Raw genomic sequence first — 21,000 nt, forward strand, 5'->3', positions numbered from 1 at the left:
TAATATAATGCAAAATAAGCGGAAGAAAAAAAATTTTTTTTTTTAGAAATGCTCCTGAGGCTGGGATTCGAACCTGCGAACCCCTCGCCACAGACGTCAGTTATTAGTCCGGTGTCTTGACCTCCATTCCATTCAAATACGAAAAGCCCGCCACAATTTCGCTTCAAAAGTCCTCTCATGGTCAGTTATGCAATAGATCTTTGAGTGCCCCCCTGCACCCCCTAATTCACCCATAAAAATTTAATCCAGCCATTATGTTTGGACCATAGACACCTACTTAGGATCCGAGTTTGAAAATTATAACTTAATATTAAAGGGAGTTAGACGGCTTCGAAATTCGAACCCCACCCGCCATTTTATTTTATTTTTTATTTTTTTATTATTATTACTTTATGCGTTCTTTAACAAAGAAAGATGCACTATTCTACTCATAGAAAACCTTACACAAGATAAATTGTCGAATATATTGTAAAAATTATTTAAAACAGTGGAAATAAAGCAATTTTCCGGGATTTTTTCAGTTTTCCCCCATTATTCGCTATTTTCCCAAATTAAGAAAAAATATTTTCTATATGTAGGATCCTCAAAAATAGAGAAAAACACATTGAAAATATAATATAATGCAAAATAAGCGGAAGAGAAAAAAAAAATTTTTTTTTGAAAAGTTGCCGAGGCTGGGATTCTAACCTGCGAACCCCTCGCCACAGACGTCAGTTACTTGTCCGGTGTCTTGACCACTATACCACTCAAGTACGAAAAGCTCGCCACAATTTCGCTTCAAAAGTCCTCTCATGGTCAGTTATGCAATAGATCTTTGAGTGCCCCCCTGCACCCCCTAATTCACCAATAAAAATTTAATCCAGCCATTATGTTTGGACCATAGACATCTACTTAGGGTCCGAGTTTTAAAATTATAACTTAATATTAAAGGGAGTTAGACGACTTCGAAATTCTAACCCCAACCCGCCATTTTATTTTATTTTTTATTTTTTTATTATTATTCCTTTATGCGTTCTTTAACAAAGACAGATGCACTATTCTACTCATAGAAAACCTTACACATGATAAATTGTCGAATATATTGGAAAAATAATTTTAAACAGTGGAAATAAAGCAATTTTCCTGGATTTTTTCAGTTTTTCCCCATTATTCGCTATTTTCCTAAATTAAGAAAAATTATTTCCTATATGTAGGATCCTCTAAAATATAGAAAAACACATTGAAAAAATAATATAATGCAAATTAAACGGATGAAAAAAAAATGAAATTTTTTTAGAAAAGTTCCTGAGGCTGGGATTCGAACCAGCGAACCCCTCGCCACAGACGTCAGTTACTAGTCCGGTGTCTTGACCACCATACCACTCAAATACAAAAAGCCCCCCACAATTTCGCTTCAAAAGTCCTCTCATGGTCCGTTATGCAATAGATCTTTGAGTGCCCCCCTGCACCCCCTAATTCACCTATAAAAATTTAATCCAGCCATTATGTTTTGACCATAGTCACCTACTTATGGTCCGAGTTTGAAAATTATAACTTAATATTAAAGGGAGTTAGACGGCTTCGAAATTCGAAACCCCACCCGACATTTTATTTTATTTTTTATTTTTTCATTATTATTCCTTTATGCGTTCTTTAACAAAGAAAGATGCACTATTCTACTCATAGAAAACCTTACACATGATAAACTGTCGAATATATTGTAAAAATAATTTTAAACAGTGGAAATAAACCAATTTTCCTGGATTTTTCCAGTTTTTCCCCATTATTCGCTATTTTCCCAAATTAAGAAAAATTATTTCCTATATGCAGGATCCTCTAAAATATAGAAAAACACATTGAAAAAATAATATAATGCAATATAAGCGGAAGAAAAGAAAAAAGAAATTTTTTAAAAAAGTTCCTGAGGCTGGGATTCGAACCTGCGAACCCCTGTCCACAGACGTCAGTTACTAGCCCGGTGTCTTGACCACCATACGACTCAAATACGAAAAGCCCGCCACAATTTCGCCTTAAAAGTCCTGTCATGGTCAGTTATGCAATAGATCTTTGAGTGCCCCCCTGCACCCCCTAATTCAAATATAAAAATTTAATCCAGCCATTATGTTTGGACCATAGACACCTACTTAGGGTCCATGTTTTAAAATTAAAACTTAATATTAAAGGGAGTTAGACGGCTTCGAAATTCGAACCCCAACCCGCCATTTTATTTTATTTTTTATTTTTCTATTATTATTCCTTTATGCGTTCTTTAACAAAGAAAGATGCACTATTCTACTCATAGAAAACCTTACACATGATAAACTGTCGAATATATTTTAAAAATAATTTAAAACAGTGGAAATAAACCAATTTTCCTGGATTTCTCCAGTTTTTCCCCATTATTCGCTATTTTCACAAATTAAGAAAAATTATTTCCTATATGTAGGATCCTCTAAAATATAGAAAAAAGCATTGAAAAAATAATATAATGCAAAATAAGCGGAAGAAAAAAAAAAGAAATTTTTTAAAAAAGTTCCTGAGGCTGGAATTCGAACCTGCGAACCCCTGGCCACAGACGTCAGTTACTAGTCCGGTGTCTTGACCACCATACCACTCAAATACAAAAAGCCCGCCACAATTTCGCCTTAAAAGTCCTCTCATGGTCAGTTATGCAATAGATCTTTGAGTGCCCCCCAGCACCCCCTAATTCACCTATAAAAATTTTATCCAGCCATTATGTTTGGACCATAGACACCTACTTAGGGTCCGAGTTTGAAAACTATAACTTAATATTATAGGGTGTTAGACGGCGTCGAAATTCGAACCCCAACCCGCCATTTTATTTTATTTTTTATTTTTTTATTACTATTCCGTTATGCGTTCTTTAACAAAGACAGATGCACTATTCTACTCATAGAAAACCTTACACATGATAAATTGTCGAATATATTGTAAAAATAATTTAAAACAGTGGAAATAAACCAATTTTCCTGGATTTCTCCAGTTTTTCCCCATTATTCGCTACTTTCCCAAATTAAGAAAAATTATTTCCTACATGTAGGATCCTCTAAAATATAGAAAAACACAGTGAAAAAATAATATAATGCAAAATAAGCGGAAGAAAAAAAAATTTTTTTTTTAGAAATGCTCCTGGGGCTGGGATTCGAACCTGCGAACCCCTCGCCACAGACGTCAGTTATTAGTCCGGTGTCTTGACCTCCATTCCATTCAAATACGAAAAGCCCGCCACAATTTCGCTTCAAAAGTCCTCTCATGGTCAGTTATGCAATAGATCTTTGAGTGCCCCCCTGCACCCCCTAATTCACCCATAAAAATTTAATCCAGCCATTATGTTTGGACCATAGACACCTACTTAGGATCCGAGTTTGAAAATTATAACTTAATATTAAAGGGAGTTAGACGGCTTCGAAATTCGAACCCCACCCGCCATTTTATTTTATTTTTTATTTTTTTATTATTATTACTTTATGCGTTCTTTAACAAAGAAAGATGCACTATTCTACTCATAGAAAACCTTACACATGATAAACTGTCGAATATATTGTAAAAATTATTTAAAACAGTGGAAATAAAGCAATTTTCAGGGATTTTTTCAGTTTTCCCCCATTATTCGCTATTTTGCCAAATTAAGAAAAAATATTTTCTATATGTAGGATCCTCAAAAATAGAGAAAAACACATTGAAAATATAATATAATGCAAAATAAGCGGAAGAGAAAAAAAAATTTTTTTTTTGAAAAGTTGCCGAGGCTGGGATTCGAACCTGCGAACCCCTCGCCACAGACGTCAGTTACTTGTCCGGTGTCTTGACCACTATACCACTCAAGTACGAAAAGCTCGCCACAATTTCGCTTCAAAAGTCCTCTCATGGTCAGTTATGCAATAGATCTTTGAGTGCCCCCCTGCACCCCCTAATTCACCAATAAAAATTTAATCCAGCCATTATGTTTGGACCATAGACATCTACTTAGGGTCCGAGTTTTAAAATTATAACTTAATATTAAAGGGAGTTAGACGACTTCGAAATTCTAACCCCAACCCGCCATTTTATTTTATTTTTTATTTTTTTATTATTATTCCTTTATGCGTTCTTTAACAAAGACAGATGCACTATTCTACTCATAGAAAACCTTACACATGATAAATTGTCGAATATATTGTAAAAATAATTTTAAACAGTGGAAATAAAGCAATTTTCCTGGATTTTTTCAGTTTTTCCCCATTATTCGCTATTTTCCAAAATTAAGAAAAATTATTTCCTATATGTAGGATCCTCTAAAATATAGAAAAACACATTGAAAAAATAATATAATGCAAATTAAACGGATGAAAAAAAAATGAAATTTTTTTAGAAAAGTTCCTGAGGCTGGGATTCGAACCAGCGAACCCCTCGCCACAGACGTCAGTTACTAGTCCGGTGTCTTGACCACCATACCACTCAAATACAAAAAGCCCCCCACAATTTCGCTTCAAAAGTCCTCTCATGGTCCGTTATGCAATAGATCTTTGAGTGCCCCCCTGCACCCCCTAATTCACCTATAAAAATTTAATCCAGCCATTATGTTTTGACCATAGTCACCTACTTATGGTCCGAGTTTGAAAATTATAACTTAATATTAAAGGGAGTTAGACGGCTTCGAAATTCGAAACCCCACCCGACATTTTATTTTATTTTTTATTTTTTCATTATTATTCCTTTATGCGTTCTTTAACAAAGAAAGATGCACTATTCTACTCATAGAAAACCTTACACATGATAAACTGTCGAATATATTGTAAAAATAATTTTAAACAGTGGAAATAAACCAATTTTCCTGGATTTTTCCAGTTTTTCCCCATTATTCGCTATTTTCCCAAATTAAGAAAAATTATTTCCTATATGCAGGATCCTCTAAAATATAGAAAAACACATTGAAAAAATAATATAATGCAATATAAGCGGAAGAAAAGAAAAAAGAAATTTTTTAAAAAAGTTCCTGAGGCTGGGATTCGAACCTGCGAACCCCTGTCCACAGACGTCAGTTACTAGCCCGGTGTCTTGACCACCATACGACTCAAATACGAAAAGCCCGCCACAATTTCGCCTTAAAAGTCCTGTCATGGTCAGTTATGCAATAGATCTTTGAGTGCCCCCCTGCACCCCCTAATTCACCCATAAAAATTTAATCCAGCCATTATGTTTGGACCATAGACACCTACTTAGGATCCGAGTTTGAAAATTATAACTTAATATTAAAGGGAGTTAGACGGCTTCGAAATTCGAACCCCACCCGCCATTTTATTTTATTTTTTATTTTTTTATTATTATTACTTTATGCGTTCTTTAACAAAGAAAGATGCACTATTCTACTCATAGAAAACCTTACACATGATAAACTGTCGAATATATTGTAAAAATTATTTAAAACAGTGGAAATAAAGCAATTTTCAGGGATTTTTTCAGTTTTCCCCCATTATTCGCTATTTTGCCAAATTAAGAAAAAATATTTTCTATATGTAGGATCCTCAAAAATAGAGAAAAACACATTGAAAATATAATATAATGCAAAATAAGCGGAAGAGAAAAAAAAATTTTTTTTTTGAAAAGTTGCCGAGGCTGGGATTCGAACCTGCGAACCCCTCGCCACAGACGTCAGTTACTTGTCCGGTGTCTTGACCACTATACCACTCAAGTACGAAAAGCTCGCCACAATTTCGCTTCAAAAGTCCTCTCATGGTCAGTTATGCAATAGATCTTTGAGTGCCCCCCTGCACCCCCTAATTCACCAATAAAAATTTAATCCAGCCATTATGTTTGGACCATAGACATCTACTTAGGGTCCGAGTTTTAAAATTATAACTTAATATTAAAGGGAGTTAGACGACTTCGAAATTCTAACCCCAACCCGCCATTTTATTTTATTTTTTATTTTTTTATTATTATTCCTTTATGCGTTCTTTAACAAAGACAGATGCACTATTCTACTCATAGAAAACCTTACACATGATAAATTGTCGAATATATTGTAAAAATAATTTTAAACAGTGGAAATAAAGCAATTTTCCTGGATTTTTTCAGTTTTTCCCCATTATTCGCTATTTTCCAAAATTAAGAAAAATTATTTCCTATATGTAGGATCCTCTAAAATATAGAAAAACACATTGAAAAAATAATATAATTCAAATTAAACGGATGAAAAAAAAATGAAATTTTTTTAGAAAAGTTCCTGAGGCTGGGATTCGAACCAGCGAACCCCTCGCCACAGACGTCAGTTACTAGTCCTCCGGTGTCTTGACCACCATACCACTCAAATACGAAAAGCCCCCCACAATTTCGCTTCAAAAGTCCTCTCATGGTCAGTTATGCAATAGATCTTTGAGTGCCCCCCTGCACCCCCTAATTCACCTATAAAAATTTAATCCAGCCATTATGTTTGGACCATACTCACCTACTTATGGTCCGAGTTTGAAAATTATAACTTAATATTAAAGGGGGTTAGACGGCTTCGAAATTCGAAACCCCACCCGACATTTTATTTTATTTTTTATTTTTTCATTATTATTCCTTTATGCGTTCTTTAACAAAGAAAGATGCACTATTCTACTCATAGAAAACCTTACACATGATAGACTGTCGAAATATTGTAAAAATAATTTTAAACAGTGGAAATAAACCAATTTTCCTGGATTTTTCCAGTTTTTCCCCATTATTCGCTATTTTCCCAAATTAAGAAAAATTATTTCCTATATGTAGGATCCTCTAAAATATAGAAAAACACATTGAAAAAATAATATAATGCAATATAAGCGGAAGAAAAGAAAAAAGAAATTTTTTAAAAAAGTTCCTGAGGCTGGGATTCGAACCTGCAAACCCCTGTCCACAGACGTCAGTTACTAGCCCGGTGTCTTGACCACCATACGACTCAAATACGAAAAGCCCGCCACAATTTCGCCTTAAAAGTCCTGTCATGGTCAGTTATGCAATAGATCTTTGAGTGCCCCCCTGCACCCCCTAATTCACCTTTAAAAATTTTATCCAGCCATTAAGTTTGGACCATAGACACCTACTTAGGGTCCGAGTTTGAAAATTATAACTTAATATTAAAGGAAGTTAGACGGCTTCGAAATTCGAACCCCAACCCGCCATTTTATTTTATTTTTTATTTTTCTATTATTATTCCTTTATGCGTTCTTTAACAAAGAAAGATGCACTATTCTACTCATAGAAAACCTTACACATGATAAACTGTCGAATATATTGTAAAAATAATTTAAAACAGTGGAAATAAACCAATTTTCCTGGATTTTTCCAGTTTTTCCCCATTATTCGCTACTTTCCCAAAGTAAGAAAAATTATTTCCTACATGTAGGATCCTCTAAAATATAGAAAAACACATTGAAAAAATAATATAATGCAAAATTAGCGGAAGAAAAAAATTTTTTTTTTTAAGAAAAGTTAATCAGGCTGGGATTCGAACTTGCGAACCCCTCAACACAGACGTCAGTTACTAGTCCGGTGTCTTTACCACCATACCACTCAAATACAAAAAACTCGCCACAATTTCGCTTCAAAAGTCCTCTCATGATGAGTAATGCAATAGAACTTTGAGTGCCCCCCTGCACCCCCTAATTCACCTATAAAAATTTAATCCAGCCATTATGTTTGGAACATAGACACCTACTTAGGGTCCGAGTTTGAAAATTATAACTTAATATTAAAGGGAGTTAGACGTCTTCGAAATTCGAACCCCTACCCGCCATTTTATTTTATTTTTTATTTTTTCATTATATTTCTTTATGCGTTCTTTAACAAAGACAGAAGCACTATTCTACTCATAGAAAACCTTACACATGATAAATTGTCGAATATATTGTAAAAATATTTTAAAACAGTGGAAATAAACCAATTTTCCTGGATTTTTTCAGTTTTTCCCCATTATTCGCTATTTTCCCAAATTAGGAAAAATTATTTCCTGTATGTAGGATACTCTAAAATATAGAAAAACACATTGAGAAAATAATATAATGCAAAAAAAGCGGAAGAAAAAAATTTTTTTTAGAAAGGTTGCTGAGGCTGGGATTCGAACCTGCGAACCCCGCGCCACTGACGTCAGTTACTAGTCCGGTGTCTTGACCACCATACCTCTCAAATTCGAAAAGCCTGCCACAATTTCGCTTCAAAAGTCCTCTCATGATGAGTAATGCAATAGAACTTTGAGTGCCCCCCTGCACCCCCTAATTCACCTATAAAAATTTAATCCAGCCATTATGTTTGGAACATAGACACCTACTTAGGGTCCGAGTTTGAAAATTATAACTTAATATTAAAGGGAGTTAGACGGCTTCGAAATTCGAACCCCAACCCGCCATTTTATTTATTATTTTTTTTATTATTATTATTCCTTTACGCGTTCTTTAACAAAGAAAGATGCACTATTCTACTCATAGAAAACCTTACACATGATAAACTGTCGAATATATTGTAAAAATAATTTTGAACAGTGGAAATAAACCAATTTTCCTTGATTTTTCCAGTTTTTCCCCATTATTCGCTATTTTCACAAATTAAGAAAAATTATTTCCTATATGTAGGATCCTCTAAAATATAGAAAAAAACATTGAAAAAATAATATAATGCAAAATAAGCGGAAGAAAAAAAAAAGAAATTTTTTAAAAAAGTTCCTGAGGCTGGAATTCGAACCTGCGAACCCCTGGCCACAGACGTCAGTTACTAGTCCGGTGTCTTGACCACCATACCACTCAAATACGAAAAGCCCGCCACAATTTCGCCTTAAAAGTCCTCTCATGGTCAGTTATGCAATAGATCTTTGAGTGCCCCCCAGCACCCCCTAATTCACCTATAAAAATTTTATCCAGCCATTATGTTTGGACCATAGACACCTACTTAGGGTCCGAGTTTGAAAACTATAACTTAATATTATAGGGTGTTAGACGGCGTCGAAATTCGAACCCCAACCCGCCATTTTATTTTATTTTTTATTTTTTTATTACTATTCCGTTATGCGTTCTTTAACAAAGACAGATGCACTATTCTACTCATAGAAAACCTTACACATGATAAATTGTCGAATATATTGTAAAAATAATTTAAAACAGTGGAAATAAACCAATTTTCCTGGATTTCTCCAGTTTTTCCCCATTATTCGCTACTTTCCCAAATTAAGAAAAATTATTTCCTACATGTAGGATCCTCTAAAATATAGAAAAACACATTGAAAAAATAATATAATGCAAAATAAGCGGAAGAAAAAAAAATTTTTTTTTTAGAAATGCTCCTGAGGCTGGGATTCGAACCTGCGAACCCCTCGCCACAGACGTCAGTTATTAGTCCGGTGTCTTGACCTCCATTCCATTCAAATACGAAAAGCCCGCCACAATTTCGCTTCAAAAGTCCTCTCATGGTCAGTTATGCAATAGATCTTTGAGTGCCCCCCTGCACCCCATAATTCACCCATAAAAATTTAATCCAGCCATTATGTTTGGACCATAGACATCTACTTAGGGTCCGAGTTTTAAAATTATAACTTAATATTAAAGGGAGTTAGACGACTTCGAAATTCTAACCCCAACCCGCCATTTTTTTTAATTTTTTATTTTTTTATTATTATTCCTTTATGCGTTCTTTAACAAAGACAGATGCACTATTCTACTCATAGAAAACCTTACACATGATAAATTGTCGAATATATTGTAAAAATAATTTTAAACAGTGGAAATAAAGCAATTTTCCTGGATTTTTTCAGTTTTTCCCCATTATTCGCTATTTTCCTAAATTAAGAAAAATTATTTCCTATATGTAGGATCCTCTAAAATATAGAAAAACACATTGAAAAAATAATATAATGCAAATTAAACGGATGAAAAAAAAATGAAATTTTTTTAGAAAAGTTCCTGAGGCTGGGATTCGAACCAGCGAACCCCTCGCCACAGACGTCAGTTACTAGTCCGGTGTCTTGACCACCATACCACTCAAATACGAAAAGCCCGCCACAATTTCGCTTCAAAAGTCCTCTCATGGTCAGTTATGCAATAGATCTTTGAGTGCCCCCCTGCACCCCCTAATTCACCTATAAAAATTTAATCCAGCCATTATGTTTGGACCATAGTCACCTACTTATGGTCCGAGTTTGAAAATTATAACTTAATATTAAAGGGAGTTAGACGGCTTCGAAATTCGAAACCCCACCCGACATTTTATTTTATTTTTTATTTTTTCATTATTATTCCTTTATGCGTTCTTTAACAAAGAAAGATGCACTATTCTACTCATAGAAAACCTTACACATGATAAACTGTCGAATATATTGTAAAAATAATTTTAAACAGTGGAAATAAACCAATTTTCCTGGATTTTTCCAGTTTTTCCCCATTATTCGCTATTTTCCCAAATTAAGAAAAATTATTTCCTATATGTAGGATCCTCTAAAATATAGAAAAACACATTGAAAAAATAATATAATGCAATATAAGCGGAAGAAAAAAAAAAATTTTTTTTCGAAAAGTTGCTGAGGCTGGGATTCGAACCTGCGAACCCCTCGCCAGAGGCGTCTGTAACTAGCAGATCACCGAAGTCAAGCATCACTGGCTGCGGTCAGTATGCGGGTGGATGACCACTTGGATCAGGACTTATCATCCACTTGGATTTATCATTAATCAATGAACATCTTTTCCTTTGGTTATCCCTCATTTGCGATGAATTTTTATTTAATTTATTTTAAATATTGCTTCGCCATCAGTTATCGCAATAGTACAGGTGTCATTCTCGCGTGAGAATGTTTAGAAACTACATGTAAGAGGATGTGCTCGTGCATTTGCAAGAAAGAGCGTAACGTGAAGGCCACAAGTATGGAGATTTCAGGGTCCCAGAGGTTCAAAGCGAATGGTTCAGATCCTTTTCATCCCGAATACAGCTCAACTCATCTCAATTCGAAAAATTACTCCCGCCTACGCGGTAAGCTGTTTATATTTACCTTTACTGGCGTGCTGGTAATAATACGGTTTCTGTTGGATCTTTAAGGTTTAGCATTTGATTTTCCTGCTTTTATCATTTAAATTATAAATAACAAATTTTTTCAATTGTTTTTCTTTAAAGCGGCAATTTAAATATTATCTTCGTTTGATTCTGAATCGTGTAAATCTTTGCTTAACCCGAGGGATAGTTTGCCTTCAGAACTTCAAATTCTTTTTCTCAGGAAGATTTCTTAATTTCGGACGTTGAGAAAATTTTATATTTTTTTGGAAGATAAGAAAAAAAAGGAGACGCCCAGCATAATTGTACTTTTTCTGAGATTATAGCTTTTTCTAATCGTAGAAGTGAAAGAAATGCTTTCGAAAGTGTTTTAATATTTTACTGGATGTTATGTATACACATAGTTTTAAGTTAATTAGTAATTTATCGATTTTTAAACTATTCTTGATAGAATTTGAAATTCGTGTAGATTAATGACCATGGCTATTTATGAATGTCGCATTTCATTAATACTCTTTTTCTTTCAGGATTTATCTTGAATATTTGTCCTTTGACACTTCAGATTTTTAACTTGTTTTTACTACGGTTTGACATTTGTGTATAATTAATAAGATAATTTATCGTAAAGTATTATTAATTCTTTTTTAGCTATTTCACCCTGGACTGATTCAGATTGACTTCAATATATAACTTGCACTCTGCGTAGTAGAGCACAGCTGCTGAATAAAGACATCTATGAACTGCTCGTGATGTGTGGGGCTGGGTCATCGGTGGCTCGGGTGAGTGGCATTTTCGTCTCTTTTTGTTTTTCTTTCGCATACTGTTGATAAACTATAGTGCATTTATTGTAAAGTACTCGATGTCCGTTGCGTTATTTGACCCTAGTTCATACACTTCAGGGACACATGCATCCCATTTTAGCACGTGCGTGTCAGGTAGCTTTTGCTCCAAGGTATATGTATTTGTTGTAATATCTATTGTAGGAATTGTATGTATCCAACCTGCCAAGTATTGTGAATACATTGAGGTATATGGTGTCACGTATTTTTTAAAGCCTTTAACATGAAACTTAAAAACCCACTTTGATTTTGGTGAAAAGTTATTAAAGATTTTTGCTGAGTTCGAAAAAACCTTATTTAGCTATCTGGGTATAATGTTTTGTCTTTAGTCTGGTTAATGTAGATGTAACATCTCTAGGACAATCGAAGTCTGTGGTCAATTGTAGTATAAATTTGTAACTGTTTATGTTACGATAAGATTTATATTTTTCAAAGTACTCCAGTAATGAAATATAATATTTACTTTTGCGAGTGTTAAGTTGGAGACTAAAACTACTCATATGGAAAAATTTTGTTTTAAAAATAGATCAGCATGTTAACTTGATTGTTTTCGTTTTAGTTATTTTTAGCGCATGTTTTTCTATAATAGGTCTTTGACTGTAAATTCTTTGCTTATCTCAAAAGTTCCTTTTATTAATAAACATTGTCTATTAGTAAAAGAAATTTTTTTTACTTTACTAAAAGTAGCAAAGCAATCATATTAATTACTAATTTTCATTAATAAATTAACATATGTATCAAGCTAATTAGCTTGGTAATTTATTTAAAATGCATGCATATATTAGTAAAATAATAAATGTATGTTTTTAAGTGTGTATAGATAGTTATGATTTAATAATTAAAATGATTAATAATAATTATGATTTAATGATAGTGAAAGTAACTGCAAACTTTCAAAGACAAGTGCAACAAGGGGGTTTGTTGGCTATTTTTCCTTTCTCATATAAATCTTTGTATTGACAGCAATGACAAACTAAATAAAAAGTGTTAAAAATAACAGTTTAAGAAATCCATTGTAGAGTTTGGGGAAAAAATGAAGAGTTGAGGAAAGAAAGAGCAAAAAGGGTATGGATCAGGACACTAATTTACTTCAGGGGCAACAGGGTGGATTCTTTTGACTAAAAGGGCAGTAGGGTGCTGCGCCCTGTTTACCCTGCCTAGAATGAGCTCTGGTACTTATACACTTACCTTTGATATATTCTCGGATTTTGTCTCAAATTCAGGATATGTCTGTATTACTGTTTAGGGGATTAAAATAATCCTATTGGAATAACATTTTTTCAAACAAACATCAAAATAAAGTAATTTGTAAATAAACAAAGCATTTTGGAATGTTTATCAATTACTTTAAAATTTTTTAATAAGATCATTTTTATTTAAAAAAAAAACAATGTTCTGTTCTTTAAATCAGTAGTTATAATGAATCGATCATAATTAGATATTTAAAAAAACGGTATGGATATGGGTATGTATGGGTGTGGCAGAAGTCGAATTCTTGGCCTTAGATGGCATCACTGGAAAACAAGAACAATCTCACCCCTCAGCCTGAACAGGCATACGCCAACAACAACAACAAATTAAATTATGAAATGAAATTTTGATGTCACCAAAATAAAAAAAAAGAACGAAATAACAAAACAATTAAAAAATTAATATATTTTTACTAGGATTTAAAATAAAAATGAAGTTGCATATTGTGACAGCTTGAAACTTAGATCTATAATTATGAATAAACTAATAAATAAGACTGTTAAGAATTTATTAAAATAAAAATTTCTTCATTTAAAATTAGATAACGTTTTTGAATATTCTTTTTCATTCGTTTGAATTAAGAGTGAGAAATGGTCTCTTCAGTCCTTGTGTTAAGGTAAGTAGTCAGTTTTAGTTACCAAAATAAATTACATATCCTAATGTAATTTATTTTCTTTGTTTTTAAATAAATGTTTTGTTAAATTTTTAATAATGCACATTTAATTCGTTAGGTACTTTAACAGTATAATTTTTAAAAGTTGAATTGTCAGTACCTTATATATTTAAAATAGTTGGTTCCACTTTAAAAAAGGCTTTGGTTATCTTTATTATTGTAGGATTTTTAAATTTAATTTAATCATTGTACCTCTTTTCGGAACTTGTTACATTGTGGTTAGCCTTCCATCAGACGAATATGGATTGTCGAGAGCCTCCCTTCTCTACTACTTGTTATTCAAATGATCTGAATAGTTGTAATTTCAGCGAATTATTTCAATTGATTGATTACTCTAAGCTATTATCTCTATAGTATGTTTTATGTTGATAACTATAAATGCAGTCCCTGGCCAAATTATTAGACATACTATAAGATTCTATGTAAAATTTAATTATCAGGTGATCCCTGTGGCAGAATCACAGCGACATTGTCGCGGAACATTACAAAGTTCTTGCAGAAAGATTTTCTTTTAAGAAGTAAAAAAAAAAAAAATTACTATTCTTTTCAACAAAAGTTAACACGTAATATTTGATGCATTTAGGTAATCACTTTTTGACTATCTCAATTTACGTCGATAGTATCGTAAATAGATGTAATGTTTCGATTGTATATTATTGATTGTTGATTTTCACGTGGATTTAATATCCAGTTACATTTCAAACAATTTGGAAAATTCGAATCGTGCATTTGAGTATTTACTTTTTAAGGCAATAATTCTATCGATTTTTGACAGTTATTGCTATTGATTTCTCCATAATTTTTAAATTCAATATTTTTTTACGATATTATTTATTATAACAACCTAATCTCCAAACGAAATACGCATTTGAGAACTCTGTTTTGCATGATTTCGTCGTCAATTTTTTTCGGCTATTACTACTAGCGATTTCATGATTTTTAATTTTTTTTTTATTGTGATGATTATTTACAAAATGCGAAGAAGGAATGATTTGTGCATTGCTCCCCCCCCCCCAAATTTTTTTGTGTGAATATAACCCATAATATTGGAATAAAAAATTATTACAAGTTCTATTATAAAATTAAAAAGTTTTTTTTTTTTGTAAACACAGCGCTTTTGAGATTTTAAATCAGTAACATATTAGTAGTTATTATTAAAAGTATCTTGCTGAACGATAATAGTGCTAGAGAATTTTGTCGCAGATAGCTCGAAAAAATTCTGCCACAGGGCAGGTGATACTGTTTAACTGTATTGTTTTTATGTGACTGAAACCGGTTTGCACTTGTTTACGTTAGTGTATCAATGGGTTAAATTAGGCGATATATAATCTAAATTTGACGATAGGATAAATTAGACGATATATAATATAGAATGTTTATAATAGTTAAATCAAATTATTAGACGAGCTGTAGTTTTTAATAATGACATGATTTACACTAGTTTATAGGCAATACTTTTATATTTAAACGTACATTTAATGGGTTTTAATTCAGGAGATTTTTTATATACTTATCAGTGCTTTCATTACAGACAAAAAATGAGAGAATTTCTCACCCTTTTTCTAAAACACGATGAGATCTCAAAAAGATTTCTAAAAATTAAAAAAATGCGAATAGACTTGGAAAAAAAATATCTCTTTAATTATAATACATTTTTAACATCTTCTAATTTTTAAAGCATTGATATTGCTGCATCATCATATGGAAAACGTTCTATATCTACTTTTTCATCAGCTTTTCTCATTAGGTTGCTCAAATGTTTATCAGTCATTTGTATAAGATATTTTGTCTTAATTCGGTTTTGAGTGCTAAATGACCTTGCAACAGATGCTGAACAATTCGGAATCATTTAGTAAATTTGTAGCATTGAAAAAAATTTAGACGTGTTACATGAAGAAATCTTACCTTCCGTTAATATGTGGTTGCAGAAAATTGTGTTCTGCTGTTCGCACCAGTTCTGAACAATACTGGTAAATAGGGAAGCTAGATAACATGGATCCATGTAATGAAAGATCAAGGAAGAAAAGTGAAACGAATTTTATTCAAAATGTCAGAAGACTAATTTTTTTCCAAAATTCACTCATTTTGAATAATAGAGTGCACGATTTTCTCGCGTTAATAATTTTTTAATGTAATGCGCTGTAGTGAAAACACTGCTTATATACTTCCTATTTGTATTTATTTTTAACATATTGCATTACAATGTTGACCAAATGATACAAGGTCGTGAACCTGTTTCATCCGAGTAAACCCAATACAGCTGTATAGTATCACCTGATAATTATATTTTTACATAGAATCTTATAGTGCGTCTAATAATAGAGCCAGGGAATGTAGATGTTTTAAATATCCTTACAAAAAATGTAGTTTGAAAAATCACGCATATTTGGTATTCGCAGAACAAAAATGCTTTTAATATCTGAGAAACTATGATTTTGTTTAATAACAGGAAGGAAAGGTTCTCTTGCTTTTAGCGTTCCAACAAGGAAATGTGAAGAGGATTTCAATAAAAATAACTTTTAGTGATCAATAAATATGTTTAGTCAGGGTGGCCACCCACCTTGAAAACCTGGAATTATCAGGGAATTTTTTTATACTGAAAAAAACCTGGAAATATCAGGGAAATTTGGATAAAAACCTGGAAAAATCAGGGAATTTTAAAGAAAAGCTGGAAATTTTTCTTTGATTTTTTTAATTTCACTAATTTAAATTATTTGCTAATTTTCTTAATTTAAATTATTTCATCCACTTTTTTTTTTAACGGAAATGTATCGCCAAACAGTTGAAATATCATCAACTTAGCGATACTTTGCTTGCATCAAAATTTGCTCCATTATAGTTCTGTTAAACTAGAATGCCATATAAAATTCTCCCACGGTTGCTAAACAAATGTGGAAACCTTTGACTGCTATGGGAATTTAGGAAAATTTAGGAAAGATTTTGGTGGAAAAAGGGATTAGGATATGAGCTTCTGTTTTTAAATTCTGTCCTTGGGCTGAATCCATTTATGGCTCAAGTTTGTTCCGATGCTTTGGTGGTTATATTTTTTTCTCTATTTTGACAAAATGTTTTTGTATTTTTAACTTTATAAATTCTCCAAAAATTAGTTGGTTATAATTTTATGATAATAGATTTTATATCGCACTCTTTTTCTGAAAGCTTTTCTACTCCCATTCAAAGAAATCTGTGAATTATTTTTTTTTGAGCAAACCAACCAATCACACATTTTTTTTACAATCGCTAACAGCAATGTTTGTTGACAAATTGTTACAATTGTTGCATTAATGCTAATTTTTTCTATTTCATTTTAACCTCTTTTAACATATTTTAATTTTTAAAAAAAGGCTCCTTTGTTGGTCAATATATGATTTTTGATTCAAAATTTTGTACCAAAACATTAAAAAATAAATAAATAAATTATTTTTTTCAAGATGATATGTTAAAAAAATAGCACTTTGAATAAAATATTTTATAATATAGACACTTTTTTTGTACACATCCTATACTTTATAAGAAAAAAGAAACAAAAACCTGGAAATTTTAAGATTTTTATCTGGAAAAATCAGGGAAATTTGAAATCTGATTTGAGTGGCCACCCTGTTAGTGGTCAAGGTAGGAGGTAGATATAAAGTTCAGAGTGGCAAGGAAGAGGGCTAATTTTTTGAACTTTGACCTTTACAAAAGTAGCTTTTTCACGTAAACAACCCAGATTCAACTGTCATTTTTTTGCTTACCTTGTTTTTAGAAAAAATGTCACAATATCGATTTGAAAAATTCACAACATTTATGCAGTTTTAATAGGTACCTAATTTACTCATAAGATACTTAGTTTCTATATCGGTACCAAAACTGCACAAATGACCGTAATAAAAGTAGTGTATATTCACAAAAATAGTTAAACATCATTGTCGTCAGTGTGGCGTTTTTTTCCCCCCATGTCTTTTAGACAAATTGGTACCATTTTTCCATTTCTTTTGTATTTTAGCACATAACTTATGTTTTGTTTGAATAAATACCTATTGATAAAATAAAGATCAATAATAGTTTGACGATTTTTTTACCTTCTCTTAAATGAATTTGTGGCATTTCTTTTGGGTTTTTTTGTACAAGATTATATTTTTAATTTCAATTAGAAGCTATTAATAGTACCTATTAGCATCAGTGACATAAGAAATGGTATGGCAATTTTACTTCTCTCCTTTATGAATTGGTTTTATTTCTCCATTAGTATTTCCCATTATAAATTTATAAATATTTTCCAATTATCTCCTATTACCAAAATTAACCAAGCATCATTGGTGTCTGCAACTACATGGTGATTTTTTACGTATCTCCTGAACTAATTAGTACCATTTTTCCATTAATTTTGCCCTTTAGTACATAGATAACTTTTTATTTCAAATATTTCATATCACCAAAAGTAATAGAGTATTATTGGCGTCAATAATTAAATTTCAATTTCTTACAATTCTATTAAAAGAATTAATATTTCTCCATTAATTTTGGTTTTTAATACATATTTTTTTATTTCCTTTACCGTTAGATTTTAAATTATTTAGTTTTATAATAAATTCGTAATAAAACGTAGCTGTAATTAAATATCAGTCAATAATCAGTGGATAGCTATATAAATAAAACAGGGTGGCCACCCATCTGGAAAACCTTGAAAACCTGGAATTATCAGGGAATTTTTTTATACTGGAAAAAACCTGGAAATATCAGGGAAATTTGGATAAAAACCTGGAAAAATCAGGGAATTTTAAAGAAAAGCTGGAAATTTTTCTTTGATAATTTTTTTAATTTCACTAATTTAAATTATTTTATAATTTTCTTAATTTAAATTATTTCATCCATTATACCAACTTTTTTTAAACGGAAATGTATCGCCAAATAGTTGAAATATCATCAACTTAGCGATACTTTGCTTGCATCAAAATTTGCTCCATTACAGCTCTGTTAAAAATAGAATGCCACATAAAATTCTCCCATGGTTGCTAAACGAGAGTAGAAACCTTTGACCGCTATGGGATTGTGCAATTTAGGAAAGATTCTGGTGGAGGTGGAAAAAGTGATTAGGATATTAGCTTCTGTTTTTAAATTCTGTCTTTGGGCTGAATTCATTTATGGCTCAAGTTTGTTCCGATGCTTTGGTGGTAATTTTTTTTCTCTATTTTGACAAAATGTTTTTGTATTTTTAACTTTATAAAATTCTCTAAAAATTAGTTGGTTATAATTTAATGATAATAGATTTTATATTGCACTCTTTTTCTGAAAGCTTTTCTACTCCCATTCAAGGAAATCTGTGAATTATTTTTTCTCAGTAAACCAACCAATCACACATTTTTTTACAATCGCTAACAGCAATGTTTGTCGACAAATCGTTACAATTGTTGCATTAATGCAAATTTTTCCTATTTCATTTTAACCTCCTATAACATATTTAAATTTTTTTTAAAAAAAGGGTTTTTTTAAGAACCAACTATATATTAATATTTAATTTTACTCTTTTGTTGTTCAACATAGGAGTTTTGATTCAAACTTTTGTACCAAAACATTAAAAAATAAATAAAAAATCTTGAAAAATGTCAAAATAAATTATTTTTTTCAAGATGATATGTTAAAAAAATAACACATTGAAAAAAATATTTTATAATATAGACACTTTTCTTGTACACATCCTATGCTTTATAAGAAAAAAGAAACAAAAACCTGGAAATTTTAAGATTTTTATCTGGAAAACCTGGAAAAATCAGGGAAATCTGATTTGAGTGGCCAACCTGTAAAACTTTCATTAACATACTCAGCTTATACTACCGCGTTCAATTTTTTTCTTATAGCTATTGTTGAACAGCCAACTGAACTTTGAGTTTACGAATATCAATGTTAAACACTGAAGTCTTGTCATTTTGGACCCAATCCAGAAGACAAGGGAACTTTTGGACTAAGAATTGGAAAAAATTTGCCTTCAAAGTGGTTTTTTAATGACATTAACCAGGGTTCGCTGATTTAAATCACAATTTAAATCAAATGATTTTTTTAAAAAAAATCATTGATTTAAATCAACTGATTTATGTAAATGTATAGATATATATTATATTTATTTTAAAAGTTAAAAAACAGTGGTTTAAATTATTGATACTTTTATTATTTTCTTTTCTTAGTTTTAAAATTTATTTTAAATTAATTGCTGCGTTTATTAATTTTAGTTAACGAAATTACTTTCTTTCTTGGTGTGTGTTAAATTCCAGCACATTTGAAATTACATTAAAAATCTTTCGATTCTTGAGAATGAAAGTACAGATTAAAGTACACATTTAATGCTGTCTTAATATAGACTTGCATAGCTGTAGAAAGTTATTAATATACATGAATTTCGAAGGGAAAAAATGCAAATAATCTTTTAATTAAAATTCTACCTTTTGATTGAAATAGCTTGGAATTAAAATCTACATTATATTTTATTTGTGGAAAATGTATATTTCTAAAGCTTGAGGTTATATTAAAAGGAAATTACCCTAATATGCCAGAAATAGAAAGAAAAATAAAGGATAATGTATTCAGATATTTTTTTCCTGATATGGTGTCATTCTTCCCTTTCAAAGTTTATTTGAGGCAGTAGAGTTATTAACTGGTAACTGGTATTTTTTTCCTCATAATATGTTTACAGTATCTTTGACATCATCAGATTTTCTATAAGGAAATTTTGTGAAAGAAAATTCAAATGAGTGCGTAGATTTTTTAAAAATTTTTTTAAGCTGATCTATTTTGATATAGAATTAAAAATGAATATTTTGATATAAAAATGTATAGATTAAATATTTATTTATTTTTTGGTGAATGACTACATTTATAAACACAATCTGTTACATTTATTTTGTCATATTAAAAATCAAGAGAGAAAAATCACAATTTTAAATTAAAATTATGGTTTGCTAATTGAAACTTTAGTTTAATGGTTAAAGAGTCTGTCCAAGCCAAATTTGCTAGGATACCTTCACAAATTCAACTTTAGGAAAAATAATAGTTTCAAAAAATAGTTTTTTTAAAAATTCTATTTTTGTGTTTCGCAAGAAAGGAATAAATCTATATTTTTGTGTCGACCATTGAATATTATTTTTAATTTATTATGTCTAATTAATTAATTTTTAATTTATTATGTCTAGACACAAATTATGTCTAAATTTTCACAAAATAAGTACCTCTCAGAAAAACCTAGATAGACCCCTTTCATTAAATTCTCTATTTAATTTAGTCTTCAAATTTCAACTA

The 21,000-nt window shown here is 31.2% G+C and overlaps 1 long non-coding RNA gene across 8 annotated transcripts in view; it reads left to right on the forward strand.

Annotated features, from left to right (window-relative positions):
- Window positions 1-10,880: 10,880 nt before the first annotated feature.
- LOC147810095 (uncharacterized) overlaps window positions 10,881-21,000 on the forward strand; it is a 37,444-nt gene continuing 27,324 nt past the window's right edge. For 3 of the 8 annotated variants that reach the window (XR_015434195.1, XR_015434197.1, XR_015434196.1), the window contains exons 1-2: window positions 10,881-11,016; window positions 11,617-11,747. This is a non-coding gene — a long non-coding RNA (uncharacterized LOC147810095). Of the gene's footprint in view, window positions 11,017-11,616; window positions 11,748-13,599; window positions 13,675-21,000 lie in introns of all 8 variants that reach the window. The other 5 variants (XR_015434192.1, XR_015434190.1, XR_015434191.1 and 2 more) reach the window with 5 other exon arrangements.

Source organism: Parasteatoda tepidariorum, chromosome 5 (assembly GCF_982258835.1).
Source record: "Parasteatoda tepidariorum strain Cologne lab strain chromosome 5, Ptep-v5.0, whole genome shotgun sequence".
Classification (NCBI taxonomy): domain Eukaryota; kingdom Metazoa; phylum Arthropoda; class Arachnida; order Araneae; family Theridiidae; genus Parasteatoda; species Parasteatoda tepidariorum.